The 14,346-nt window shown below is 39.3% G+C and overlaps 1 protein-coding gene, 1 long non-coding RNA gene and 1 other non-coding gene across 5 annotated transcripts in view; 1 reads left to right on the forward strand and 2 right to left on the reverse strand.

Moving 5' to 3' along the window:
- Positions 1 to 14,346, forward strand: part of LOC112580113 — a 982,521-nt gene that overhangs the window by 879,770 nt on the left and 88,405 nt on the right. The window lies entirely within an intron of this gene.
- The window catches only part of CDH8 (cadherin 8), a 382,099-nt gene that overhangs the window by 106,611 nt on the left and 261,142 nt on the right, over positions 1 to 14,346 (reverse strand). The window lies entirely within an intron of this gene.
- Positions 808 to 936, reverse strand: LOC112580484. The gene has a single exon (XR_003104882.2). It is a non-coding gene; the product is annotated as a small nucleolar RNA SNORA18 (small nucleolar RNA).

Consider the following 14,346-nt stretch of genomic DNA (forward strand, 5'->3'; position numbering starts at 1 on the left):
ACCAGGCTCCCCGGTCCCTGGGATTCTCCAGGCAGGAACACTGGAGTGGGTTGCCATTTCCTTCTCCAATGCATGAAAGTGAAAAGTGAAAGTGAAGCCGTTCAGTCGTGTCCGACTCTTCACGACCGCATGGACTGCAGCCTACCAGGCTCCTCCGTCCATGGGATTTTCCAGGCAAGAGTACTGGACTGGGGTGCCATTGCCTTCTCCAAACTGACACATTTAGGGTGAAGGTAATGGGTAGCATGACATAGACCAAGAGCCTGACTAATCTACATTAGTTCTCAGTTCTCCAAGGCTTTATTTTTTATAAAACGCATAAAGGGTTTTAAAAAATTATGTGGAACATAGGCAAAATTATTTAAAGTCAATGAATTTTTAAGGGATTTCACGTCTTGATTCCTTCCACTGTCACTCACCTTGTTTCCTCCAATGTTTGAGTCATATCTTCAAGATAGCCTTTCTAAAAAATAACTTTTGCTCAACCTACTGTTATCAAGTCAAGTTATCCACAGTTCTTTTAGTCAGACTTCTTTGATATCCAATGCACTATGGGCGCACTTGAAACTCCCCTCCCCACCTGTAGTCGTGGGGATACAATTTCCTCAAGCCATGTACTTTAGGGCCATATTTAGGGTCAGTGGAGATGGACCTGCCTGGTTCTGAATTTTAGACACCCGGTAACATGTATTAAGTCCAAATGGCATTCACTCCTAAACTATCACAGCCTAGGATAGTACAGACTGTCGGGATATGCCAATGCCTAAGGTAAAGGCATTGTCAGGTTTTCCATAGTTTATTTTGCAGCTCTGTCTTGTAGTTCTTTCTCACAGATTTAACACATAGTTCTGTGAGTAGAGGAAACAAACACTTTACTTTGTGAGGTGTTTCTAATGATATAGGTCTATAGAAAAAGCCCTCAGGATAGACCTCAACTCCAATCCTTATTTTTTTAAAGTATTTATTTATTCATTAATTAGGCCATGTCGGATCTTACTGCATCCCACAGGATCTTTCATGTGGTTCACAGACTCAATTTGTGTCAAACAGGCTCAGTTGCCCCGAAGGATGTGGGATCTTAGTTCCTCAACCAAGGATCGAACCTGCATCCCTTGCATTTCATGGAGGGTTCCTAAAAACTGGACAACCAGGAAAGTCCCTCCAATGCTGACTTTAATGGGTGAAAACAATTCCCTTTCCTCTTACCCTCAGAATATAAATATAGATAAAGATATACATATACATACACACTAATAACTCATCTTACATGTTTAAGAAATAATTTCTAGGTGAATCTATCAAGTTTTCAAAGCAACACTGCAACTACAAATATGAGGTGGTTTGGTCAAGGCTCCTATTGCTGTCCTAGGAAAATGATTTTCTATCTCATTTTATCTTTTTTCTAGACTTGAAAAATGGGTCTAATAATACTTGCCCTTTACATACCTCACAGAAATGTTGCAAAGATTAATGAAATACGTGTAAAGAGCTATAAGCCAGATAAATTAAGAGAAAATCATCATTGGATTCTTCAAATAAAATGTCCAGTAGAACTATGTCCTTCCCTACCTTGGTGAGTAATGCAGATATAAGAATGCAGGAATAATGTGATTTTTAAAGAGGTTATTGTTGTTTAAATCAAGTGCTTACATCGAATGCCTAAATCTCAAATAGATATGAGAAACAAAACAAATTTTTCAGGAAAAAGGAATGAAGCTGTCCAAGAATTAGGGAACCAAGAAAGGTATAAACTTCAAATGATACAATTTGACACTTCAGTTGGCACCCAACCTTCAGATAAGATTACTGTCATTAGACCCATGATTCGGAAGACTTAATAAATGGACAATTAGGGTTTATTTCTCCTGGAATTTATCAAAATTAGTTGAGATAGTCATCCAGCCTTTCCCCCCATCTGTTGCTCGGCAGTGTATGTGTAAATGTCAGTTGATTTAATTTTCATTTCTGCTGCCAGATGTTTGGGCATCAGTTGTTATAGGTATGCAATTGTTTAAAAATGCTCTCACATTAATGCAGGAAAGTTCTACTGTTTTCTGCCTTCTAGGCTTTAACTATGATAAGAAAGGAAGTAAGTTTATTGTTTTTAAATATGTAACAAGGTCTGAAATTCACATCTAGCTTCACCCAGTACTTCAGCAACAGACCGATACAAACTTTTTAAATTAGATGCCTTCCTTTGAGAAACCCAAGGCTGATTCCATAGGAGAAGAGAAAGGAGTTAGGGAGAGAGAGGAGAGAGATTCTATATGCAGAATATATCCAGAATCAATCTAGATATTTGCAAGTAGTCCATGTGCTGTTAACTTGGATATAGTCTATTGATGTAGCAAGACAGATGTGGTGGACATTTGATTTCCAGAAAGTGCTTGTTCAGTGACCTAGAGGAAAATTACCTCTATAGATATATCAATCTTATAAAATAGAGATAATGTAACCTATTTATTTAACATTTTGTTATCTCAATATTCATTGTACTAAAGTTAATCATCTTTTCTCTGTGCAAGTTACTTATGGTATGAAAAGGAGCTTCAGGCCAACATTATCCTAGCACATTAAATACAAGATCAGACTTTCGAGCCCCAAGCATACACAGCTCTAGGGATACATTTATGCGCTTTGGAGAAGATGATCTGCAGACGGATGAGAGATGCGCGCTCCTCCGTAAGGAGCAAAGCAGCAGGCAGCTTGCTCCCTTGAAGGGTGTTTACCAAGATGACTGCTGCCTGATTTGTAAGGGTATGTGACTCTGTTCATACAGTTCCTAGGTAAAATAGCTACTCCATAAAACTGATAGCACATAGACTCGCCTTGGTGCCCTGTGATGACCTAGAGGAGTGTGACTGGGGACAGTGGGAGGGAAGGGACATATGTATACACATAGATGACTCATGTTGTTGTACAGCAGAAACTAAGACAACATTGTAAACCAATTATACTCCAATTAAAAAAAATTTAATTGATGGTAATACACAGAGTAACCAATAGGTACTATTATCATTACCATCGTCAAAGGCTGTATTACCTGAATCCATCTGGTGTATATCTGTTCTTGCAAAATGAATATGAGTAAAGCACATGCTAATTACAAATTCGTGGAAAGTCTTAGAGTTATGGAAGGACTTTGCACTGTCTAGCAGAATGATCTTAAGAAAACAGCTCAAGCTTTCTAACTTTGGGCTACATCATCTGAAATGCAGGATGATACACCCCACTCTGGCTTATTTTCATGTGTTGTTTTGAGTCTTTAATGTTGCAAAAAATAATCAGTTTACAAAATACATAGTATAAAAATAGAAAGGTAACAATTCCTATCACTAGCAGAAACAAAACAAAATCTGGAGGCCAAAATTATCCTTATCTGTCAAGGGCTTCAGTTTTATGACTAAATTTTCCAAAATAGAATTCATCTTGCTGGGTTCACTGAGATTTAGGGTTTTGTCCTCAGCCTGGTGGGAATGGAAACTTAATTCTTTCAGCACATTCCTTAAGAGAACAGTGCTTCAGCAGACAAGCATTAGCCAATCCATGGAAGACACCTGCTTAACAAGAATGTGAATACATTAAATTACAGTGAAAAATTAAATGTTTACCAAAGACCCTATAGTGTGGTACAATGGTTAGGGCAGTAGGTTTATAGCTTGGCTCCATCAAGTACTACTTGTGAAGTCCTTAAAGCTTAGAGACATGCAATAGCTGTATGATTTTCTCATTTGTACAATGAAGATAATATTCCCAACCACATAGGGAAGTTTTATAAAGTACATGGGTGACTCCATTCAAAATGCTATGTCGAACTTTGAGGAAAGTAAGCTCAAGAAATTATGGAACAATTGTTGTGTTTTTTTTTTTAACTTAGTTTTTTTCTTATTTCTTTATTTTAATTGAAGGCAAATTACAGTATTGTAGTGGGTTTTGCCATACATTGACATGAATCAGCCATGGGTGTACATGTGTTCCCCATCCTGAACCTACCTCCCACCTCTTTCACCATCCCATCCCTCTGGGTCATCCCAGTGCACCAGCCCTGAGCACCCTGTCTCATGCATGCAACCTGGACTGGTGATCAATTTCACATATGATAATAAACATGTTTCAATGCTATTCTCTCAAATCATCCCACCCTCACCAGCTCCCACAAAGTCCAAAAGACTGTTCTATACATCTGTGTCTCTTTTGCTGTCTCGCATACAGGATTATCGTTGCCATCTTTCTAAATTCCGCATATATACGTTAGTATACTGTATTGGTATTTTTCTTTCTGACTTACTTCACTCTGTATAATAGGCTCCAGTTTCATCCACCTCATTAGAACAGATTCAAATGTATTCTTTTTAATGGCTGAGTAATACTCCATTGTGTATAAGTACCACAGCTTTCTTATCCATTTGTTTGCCGATGGACATCTGGCTTGCTTCCATGTCCTGGCTCTTATAAACAGTGCTGCAATGAACTTTGGGGTACATGTGTCTCTTTCAATTCTAGTTTCCTCGGTGTGTATGACCAGCAGTGGGACTGCTGGGTCATCAGTTCAGTTCAGTTCAGTCACTCAGTCATGTCTGATTCTTTGCAACCCCATGAGCTGCAGCGTGCCAGACCTCCCTGTCCAACGCCAACTCCTGGAGACTACCCAAATTCATGTCCATTGAGTCGGTGATGCCATCCAACCATTTCATCCTCTGTCATCCCCTTCTCCTCCAGCCCTCAATATTTCCCAGCATCAGGGTCTCTTCAAATGAGTCAGCTCTTTGCACCAGGTGGCCAAAGTAGTGGAGTTTCAGCTTCAACATCAGACCTTCCAATGAACACCCAGGACTGATCTCCTTTAGGATGGACTGGTTGGATCTCCTTACAGTCTAAGGGATTCTCAAATCTTCTCCAGCACCACAGTTCAAAAGCATCAATCCTTTGGTGCTCAACTTTCTTTATAGTCCAACTCTCACATCCATACATGACTACTGGAAAAACCATAGCCTTGACTAGACGGACATTTGTTGGCAAAGTAATGTCTCTGTTTTTAATATGCTGTCTAAGTTGGCCATAGCTTTTCTTCTGAGGAGTAAGCATCTTTTAATTTCATGGCTGCAGTCACCATCTGCAGTGATTTTGGAGCCCCCCTTCAAAATAAAGTCTCTCACTGTTTCCACTGTTTCCCCATCTATTTCCCATGAAGTGATGAGACCAGATGCCATGATCTTTGTTTTCTGAATATTGAGATTCAATCCAAATTTTTCACTCTCCTCTTTTACTTTCATCAAGAGGCTCTTTAGTTCTTCTTCACTTTCTGCCATAAAGGTAGTGTCATCTGCATATCTGAGGTTATTGATATTTCTCCTCACAATCTTGATTCCAGCTTGTGCTTCTTCCAGTCCAACGTTTCTCATGATGTGCTCTGCACATAAGTTAAATAAGCACGGTGACAATATACGGCCTTGACGTACTCTTTTTCCTATTTGGAACCAGTCTGTTGTTCCATGTCTAGTTCTAACTGTTGCTTCCTGACCTTCATACAGATTTCTCAGGAAGCAGGTCAGGTGGCCTGGTATTCCCATCTCTTTCAGAATTTTCCACAGTTTATTTTGATCCACACAGTCAAAGGCTTTGGCATAATCAATAAAGCAGAAATAGATGTTTTTCTGGAACTCTCTTTTTTTTTTGATGATCCAGCAGATGTTGGCAATTTGATCTCTGGTTCCTCTGCCTTTTCTAAAACAAGCTTGAACATCTGGAAGTTCATGGTTCACATACTGGTGAAGCCTGGCTTGGAGAATTTTGAGCATTACTTTACTAGCGTGTGAGATGAGTGCAGTTGTGCTGTAGTTTGAGCATTCTTTGGCATTGCCTTTCTTTGAGATTGGAATGAAAACTGACCTTTTCCAGTCCTGTGGCCAATGTTGAGTTTTCCAAATTTGCTGACATATTGAGTGTAACACTTTCACAGTATCATCTTTCAGGATTTGAAATAGTTCAACTGGAATTCCATCACCTCCACTAGCTTTGTTTGTAGTGATGCTTCCCGTAAGGCCCACTTGACTTCACATCACAGGATGTCTGGCTCTAGGTGAGTGATCACACCATCATAATTATCTGGGTCATGAAGATCTTTTTTGTACCATTCTTCTGTGTATTCTTGCCACCTCTTCTTAATATATCTTCTGCTTCTGTTAGGTCCATACCATTTGTGTCCTTTATTGAGCCCATCTTTGCATAAAATGTTCCCTTGGTATCTCTAATTTTCTTGAGGAGATCTCTAGTCTTTCCCATTGTATTGTTTTCCTCTATTTCTTTGCATTGATCGCTGAGAAAGGCTGTCTCATCTCTACTTGCTATTCTTTGGAACTCTGTATTCAAATGGGTATATCTTTCCTTTTCTCCTTTGTTGGGTCATATGGCAGTTCTGTTTCCAGTTTTTTTAAGGAATCTCCACACTGTTCTCCATAGTGGCTGTACAAGTTTGTATTCCCACCAATATAAGAGGGTTCCCTTTTCTCCACACCCTCTCCAGCATTTATTGTTTGTAGACTTCTGGATAGCAGCCATTCTGACCAATGTGAGATGGTACCTCATTGTGGTTTTGATTTGCATTTCTCTGATAATGAGTGATGTTGAGCATCTTTTCATGTGTTTGTTAGCCATTACAATTGTTATCATTATCATCAGCATCATCTCGATCAGCATATTATATGGCAGTGTTTCTAAAATTGAATAAAATAATCTAAAAAAAAATTGGCTTAAAACACATGGAGAGAGAGCAGTGGGAGCTCGATGTGTAGTTTAAACTCTGACGGCCTCATGCTTTGTTAATCCCCTTGGCTCTGGAGGCTGGGCTGGTCCTGAGGGCACATCAGGTTTGGTCCTTAGACTGAGGCGCCACTCTCTGAAAGTGCCTGGGTGGCTGCCCCCGCCTTCATCTCTGTGATACACTTAATTCCCTCTTCCTGCTCATAGGCCTCTCTGAACGACTAACAATACCCAGGATTTAGCAGAAGGCAAGTCTCTATCTGTCCTGACCTAATGCTGTCTTTTGAGAAGGCAACCTTCTTTGATGAGACCCTAGAAATGTCACTTATAATGCTGATCTATTTCCACTGGGGCTAACTTCATTTTCCTTCTTCTCTTAAAAATGTTTACTAAGTTCTTACTCTCTATACTGTATCAGGAATCCTACAAAACAGGTTATATGTGGTATTTCTTTCAATATCCAATATCCTACATTTTGCTATTGACAAACTATTTTATCAACATGATATCTAAGATAGAGGAATACTTTTTGCTATTAATGTATCTCAAAGTAACTGAGAAAATAAATGCCTTCTTAAGGCCACAGTTCTTAAACAATTTGGTCTTAAGGCTTCTTTACACTTATTTTTATGCTTAAAATAATTGAAGAGATCAAAAACTTTTATTTATTAAAAAAAAAACATGTTACTGACTCTATCTCTCAATATTTACCAACCAGAAGTTATGACTAATTTTTTAAAAGCTTTTGTTTATTTATTTTCTGGGTCTTAGTTGCAGGATGCAGGTTCTTTCCATTGCAGCATCCTGACTAGGGATCAAACCCAGGCCCACTGCATTGGGAGTGTGGAGTCTTGGTCACTGGACCACCAGCCAAGTTCCTACAACTAATTTTTATAACAAAATAATACACACATGCACATATTTAATTAGCCATTGAGCCACAATACTAACGCACATCGTGTTGCCTTTGGAAAACTCCACTCTCACATATGAGAACAGGAGAGAGAAAAGGCCAAAGCATGAGTATTAATATAAACACATTTTGACCTCATGAAATCACTTGCAAGTGTCTCAAAGACCTTAATTTACTCTCCACCATATTTTGAACATCCATTTTAAAGGAGCATAAAAGATTTTTGCCTCCCCTCCATATTCTCCTATATATTTCAACCATTCTGTGATCTTTTTTTAAGACTAGGGAGTAGGATAGATGAAGCATATACACTATAGAAAAATGTTATCATTCACACATTACAATTGCTGAAATTGAGGCTTAGAAAAGAAAAGCACTTTTCCTAGCACATGACTTATAGGTATTGTTTTAATAGTTTACAACCCCATAACTTTCTGTCCCCAAACCTGTGCTCTTCATTATCATGTTATGCTGAAGCCACTGAAGATCCATCAACCCAAGATGGATGAGAAGTTAGTAATGGTCTCATTTTAGCCACATACTACAGAGAACTTGAAGTCCAGAGTTACCATTAAGATAGGTATAGAATTGAACCCATGTTTCCTGAGTGAATTCATCATACCCATCATCTTGCCTCTTAAAATTAAATGTTCCTGTAGTTGACACAATACTTTTAATATGTGTACATTAAGAAGAGGGACCAGGGGTGTCCCTGGCAGTCCAGTGGTTAAAACTCCATGCTCCCAATGCAGGAATCAGGGGTTCGGTCCCTAGTTGGGGAACTAAGATTCCTCATGCCAGACTGTATGGTCAAAAAAAAAGAAAGAAAGAAACGAAGAAGGACCAAAGTGTTAACTTCACAATGTAGATGAGCCAAGTTTCTTGGCAAAACTACACTGAATAAAATAAACACACTACCTTATATGACTGTTATTTATTTTTATGGTTTTTATCCCAAGTAGACTATCAGCAACTTCATTCCTTGATTTATTTTCTTCCCAAATGTATAGTATCTAGTACAAAGCCTGGCATCTAATGGCACATTTGTACAAAGATTGTATTTTCAAGGATGTTTGTCCTGTTTGCCTATCTGTCACGCTTAGTAGCGCCAAAGAGTAGAGAGTTCAGGCTTTGATGTTAAACCTGGTGGATGAACCTATGGTACTCGATCTTGACCTTATATATATTCCTTGATTTTCCTAGATCTCACTTTGTACCTTTCTGAAACAGTGCTCAGGATGCGTCCGTCTCAGTGTCGTTGTGTTTAGTCATTCAATTGTGTCAGACTCTTTGTGATTCTATGGACTAGGTTCGTCTGTTCATGGGGTTTCTCCAGGCAAGAATACTAGAGTGAATTGCCATGCCCTCCTCTAGGGGATCTTCCCAATCTAGGGATCAAAGCCAGGTCTCCCACATTGCAGGCGATTCTTTACCATCTGAGGCACCAGGGAAGCCCCAGTGTTGTTATGAGTAAATGAAACAAATGTCGGCACACAGTGGTGATTGCCATTGTGCCTGAAATTAGGTAGCATCTCAAACTCTAGTTTGCTTTGATTGCCACACCCAGGCATTTAGATCTAGACACTGAATCAAAGGAGATCATAGGAGAGTTGCTTTGTATGCATCCAGGCAACTTTCCCAAATCATGAGTCTTATGATGTCCAAAGACCTGTGGGCTTCTCCAGCTCACAATCAGACAACACATCTCGGGCGTTCATTTTTAGTTTCCTGTTGGCTAAAAAGCACAACAGGAAGGTCCACGTGGAAATAAGTGACACAAAAGAGGCTCCTATAATCATAAAACAAACCAGTCGTCCCTTTTATCACACATTTCCTGAGTGGATTCATGCTATTCTCTTTGCCCATAGCATGCTTGCTTTTCCTCTTCACTTCTCCAGATGCAGCACCACACTTGACCCCTGGTGGGCACTAGAGAAGGTATCATATAGAACTAATTTTTTCCTCACATGAGTAGTGAGGACATGTTCTGCCATTCTATCAGTCAACCTGTCTGTAGGCCAGTAGTTATTGCCCTACTGCAGAAGCCCCACCTCCCGGCGGGGAACTGTCTCTTTAACAACCTGTACTCACAGTGTCTAGGACAGAGGTGCAGAAATGTGTTTGCCTCACTAAGGTTTTGTGTATTCAGTTATTTGGTGCATTTAGTGATTAGTTTATTGGATCTTAAGCCTCTTTGTTCAGTGTTTTTTTTTATTTTAAATGATGGTTCAAAGGCAGACTTATAGACTTGTATCTCTTCAGGAGATGGAAGGCAAATGCAGCCTCTGAAGGGAACTGTTCTAATTATTGCCTAAAAAAGTAAAGTTATACAACTATATTCAAGGACATAAGACAAGGCACTACATTAAAACTAGGATGACTGAACAGTTAGGGGGAAACAGCTGAAAGAGTAAAGGGAGATAGATTTAAGAATAATCTGAGTTGGGACAAGGATCCATCAGTCCTGGATGCTTCTGTTATCTGAATATCTTGAATCACATGATTTCCTGTTTTACCTTCTACAATGTCTCCACTGAAATTTCAAATCAGCATTCTCACAGAACTAAATAATAGTTATCATTAAGCCTCTTTAAGACGGACACTACAAGGGACAAACTCATTCAAAGACCAAAGATAAAGGTCTCTAATTCAGTATTTCCCACTTTCACTGTCTCCTTTTTATATGCCAAAGGCCATTTGTAAAACATCTAACTGCCTTTTTAAACCCATACCTAACTCATCACTACAGATAAATATCCAGATATTTTCAGATTTATTTTAGCTATCAGTTTCCCTGAGAAGTCACCCAGCACATCAATTCTGTCTTAGATGCTTTTTATATCTTTTCTTAAATAAACAAATGTAGGTTTCTATGGTATTCTGTGGAGTGCAGCCTTTGTTTCTTTGTAACTGCTACATAATTATATTGGAAATGTGAAAAACAATTCAGCAGGAAATCAAATGCTGGCTCAGTGTGGGTATTTTTAAATCCAGAGATACACAAATATTAACCAGCAATGAGATTTAGATACTGTGCCTAAAACACAATCTAATGATAAGCCTTATTTAAAAGCTAGGGAAATAAATAAATATATATATGTGCTCAAATAGGACATTTTTATAAACACAGATTTTCTTTACAGCACATTTAGAATTATTTGTTTTGCTTAAAAAAAAAAAAAACAGTTAAATAAATTCAAGACAGAGACGGTTCTAAAAAGTCACTGTCTCTTAAACATCAAGTTCACAGCAGTCTACCTGAAAGAACAGGTAATGATGGGGGCTTTCCTGATAGTCCAGTGACTAAGACTCTGCACTCACAATGCTGGGGGCCCAGGTTTGATCCCCAGTCAGGGGTGCTGTGAAAGTGCTGCACTCAATATGTCAGCAAATTTGGAAAACTCAACAGTGGCCACAGGACTGGAAGGGATCAGTTTTCATTCCAATCCCAAAGAAAGGCAATGCCAAAGAATGCTCAAACTACTGCACAATTGCACTCATCTCACACGCTAGTAAAGTAATGCTCAAAATTCTCCAAGCCAGGCTTCAGCAATATGTGAACCGTGAATTTCCTGATGTTCAAGCTGGTTTTAGAAAAGGCAGAGGAACCAGAGATCAAATTGCCAACATCTGCTGGATCATGGAAAAAGCAAGAGAGTTCCAGAAAAACATCTATTTCTGCTTTATTGACTATGCCAAAGCCTTTGACTGTGTGGATCACAATAAACTGTGGAAAATTCTGAAAGAGATGGGAATGCCAGACCACCTGACCTGTCTCTTGAGAAATCTATATTCAGGTCAGGAAGCAACAGTTAGAACTGGACATGGAACAACAGACTGGTTCCAAATTGGAAAAGGAGTACATCAAGGCTGTATATTGTCACCCTGCTTATTTAACTTATATGCAGAGTACATCATGAGAAACGCTGGACTGGAAGAAACACAAGCTGGAATCAAGATTGCCAGGAGAAATAGCAATAACCTCAGATGTGCAGATGACACCACCCTTATGGCAGAAAGTGAAGAGGAACTCAAAAGCCTCTTGATGAAAGTGAAAGTGGAGAGTGAAAAAGTTGGCTTAAAGCTCAACATTCAGAAAACGAAGATCATGGCATCTGGTCCCATCACTTCATGGGAAATAGATGGGGAAACAGTGTCAGACTTTATTTTTGGGGGCTCCAAAATCACTGCAGATGGTGACTGCAACCATGAAATTAAAAGATGCTTACTCCTTGGAAGGAAAGTTATGACCAACCTAGATAGCATATTGAAAAGCAGAGACATTACTTTGCCAACAAAGGTTCATCTAGTCAAGGCTATGGTTTTTCCTGTGGTCATCTATGGATGTGAGATTTGGACTTTGAAGAAGGCTGAGTGCCAAAGAATTTATGCTTTTGAACTGTGGTGTTGGAGAAGACTCTTGAGAGTCCCTTGGACTGCAAGGAGATCCAACCAGTCCATTCTGAAGGAGATCAGCCCTGGGATTTCTTTGGAAGGAATGATGCTAAAGCTGAAACTCCAGTACTTTGGCCACCTCATGAGAAGAGTTGACTCATTGGAAAAGACTCTGATGCTGGGAGGGATTGGGGGCAGGAGGAGAAGGGGACGACAGAGGATGAGATGGCTGGATGGCATCACTGACTCGATGGACGTGAGTCTGGGTGAACTCCGGGAGTTGGTGATGGACAGGGAGGCCTGGCGTGCTGCGATTCATGGGGTCATAAAGTGTCGGACACGACTGAGTGACTGAACTGAACTGAACTGAACAGGGAAGTAGAACCCACTTGCTGCAACTAAGATATGGCAGCCAAATAAATAAATATTTTTTTAAAAACCAACAGGTAATGAGGCTTATATTATTACTGTGATTGCTAAAAACAGAGACTATATTTATATCATATTACATTATAATAGTATGATATGTGATAATAATACACTAATTTCATCTATATTATAAAAATACTATTCAGTTCAGTTCAGTGGCTCAGTCGTGTCTGACTCTTTGTGACCCCATGAACTGCAGCATGCCAGACCTCCCTATCCATCGCCAGCTGCTGGAGTCTACCCAAACCCATGTCCATTGAGTCAGTGATGCCATCTAACCATCTCATCCTCTGTTTTCCCCTTCTCCTCCTGCCCTCAATCTTTCCCAGAATCAGGGTCTTTTAAAAAATACCATTATAATATGGTATATACATATATATTCTCTGTATCAGCCAGCTGAGTCTTAGTTCCCTTTTGAGTATTAGTTTCCTTTTAACCAATAAATAAATACATTAGATTGATCAAGGAAATTGTTGATGTTCAGGTCACTCATTGTTAATGGAACTTAGGTTGGAATTTATATTTGTTTGGCTACATAGTCAAAACTTTCCTTCCACACTTGTCATCCAAGGTTTTATCCCTTGTTCCCCTTCTTCAGCCTATTATTAAGCATTCATTGTCAAATTATAGCAGCAGGTGTGTGGAGCAGATTTCAGCATTATTCCGGGCTTATCTCAGTAGGTTACAGGAGCTTCAGATTTCAGTATAAGGAGTCTCTTTAGTTTGTTTTAAATTTAGGAAACTAGAAGTTCCTAAAAATCCAAATTCCCCTGGAACGGATAGTTCACAGGTGCAACTTTTAAATGCATGCTCCCCAACTGGACCTCCTCTTTCAGTAGGGAAAAGAGCCTCTCAGTGATATCCCATTACGTTCTAACCTATTTTATATAGAGCTATTCAAAGGAAGGCTGTGAACTCAAACTTTGAAAGGATGGACAATCTTTTCTGACTTACCATGAATCATGATATGTCTCAGTAGCAACTCGCTGTCAGTAGAAGAAGACTGAGGTTCAGTAGTCAGAGATTTGGCTGAAGCGTCAGATAAACCTAAGATCAAATCCAAATTTAGCCACCCAAATATGGGGAGCTTCAAGTGTGGTATCTTGGCTTTATTAGATGAGAGATGGTACCAACTTGTGGACCCGTTATGAGGATTTAATGGATAAAGGGCACTGGAAGAGCTGGAATGCTGCCTAGTATACAGTTAGCAGTAACTCTTAATTGTATCATTATTTTCATCCTTATCACAAAGGTTTGCAATTTCCAGCAGTATTTACTTTACCCTGTTGCTCATTAGTTTTAACCAGATGCCAATTTCCATTTATTGAAACTTCATTTCTAATGCGGCTTTGGTTTTTTCTGAATTAGGACTGCAGGGACTGTAGCAATGGTTCTCAAAGTGTGGTCCCTGGAACAGCAGCCTCAGCCTCGCCTGGGAACTTGTTAGAAATACAAATTCTTTGGCCTGGGAGTCTATGTTTTAACAAGCTCTCTGGGTGATTCTGAGGCACCATCACAGCCAGAGTCTTCCCTTTCTCATTCTCCAGGCTCTCTGTTTCACCCATAGCCTAGTCTGCTGCTAAGTCCGGGATGCTAATATTCTGAATGCTACATTTCCCTTATTTTAATATTTCTATGTATTTGATGGACCCCTCTGACATAGAGAATAAGATCATTTCTTGTACTTGGCATCCGAAAGCAATCATAATTTGATCTACTTAACTTTCCAGCCATATATTCTTTTCTCTCTGGAGTCCTCCGATCTTCAGAAGACTTGATCAAGATGTGTGTTAATTTTCAAATACATCTTTGACAAAAACCTACTGTTACTTTATGACCCTGACAAAAAT

The sequence above is a fragment of the Bubalus bubalis genome, chromosome 18 (assembly GCF_019923935.1).
Source record: "Bubalus bubalis isolate 160015118507 breed Murrah chromosome 18, NDDB_SH_1, whole genome shotgun sequence".
Lineage (NCBI taxonomy): Eukaryota > Metazoa > Chordata > Mammalia > Artiodactyla > Bovidae > Bubalus > Bubalus bubalis.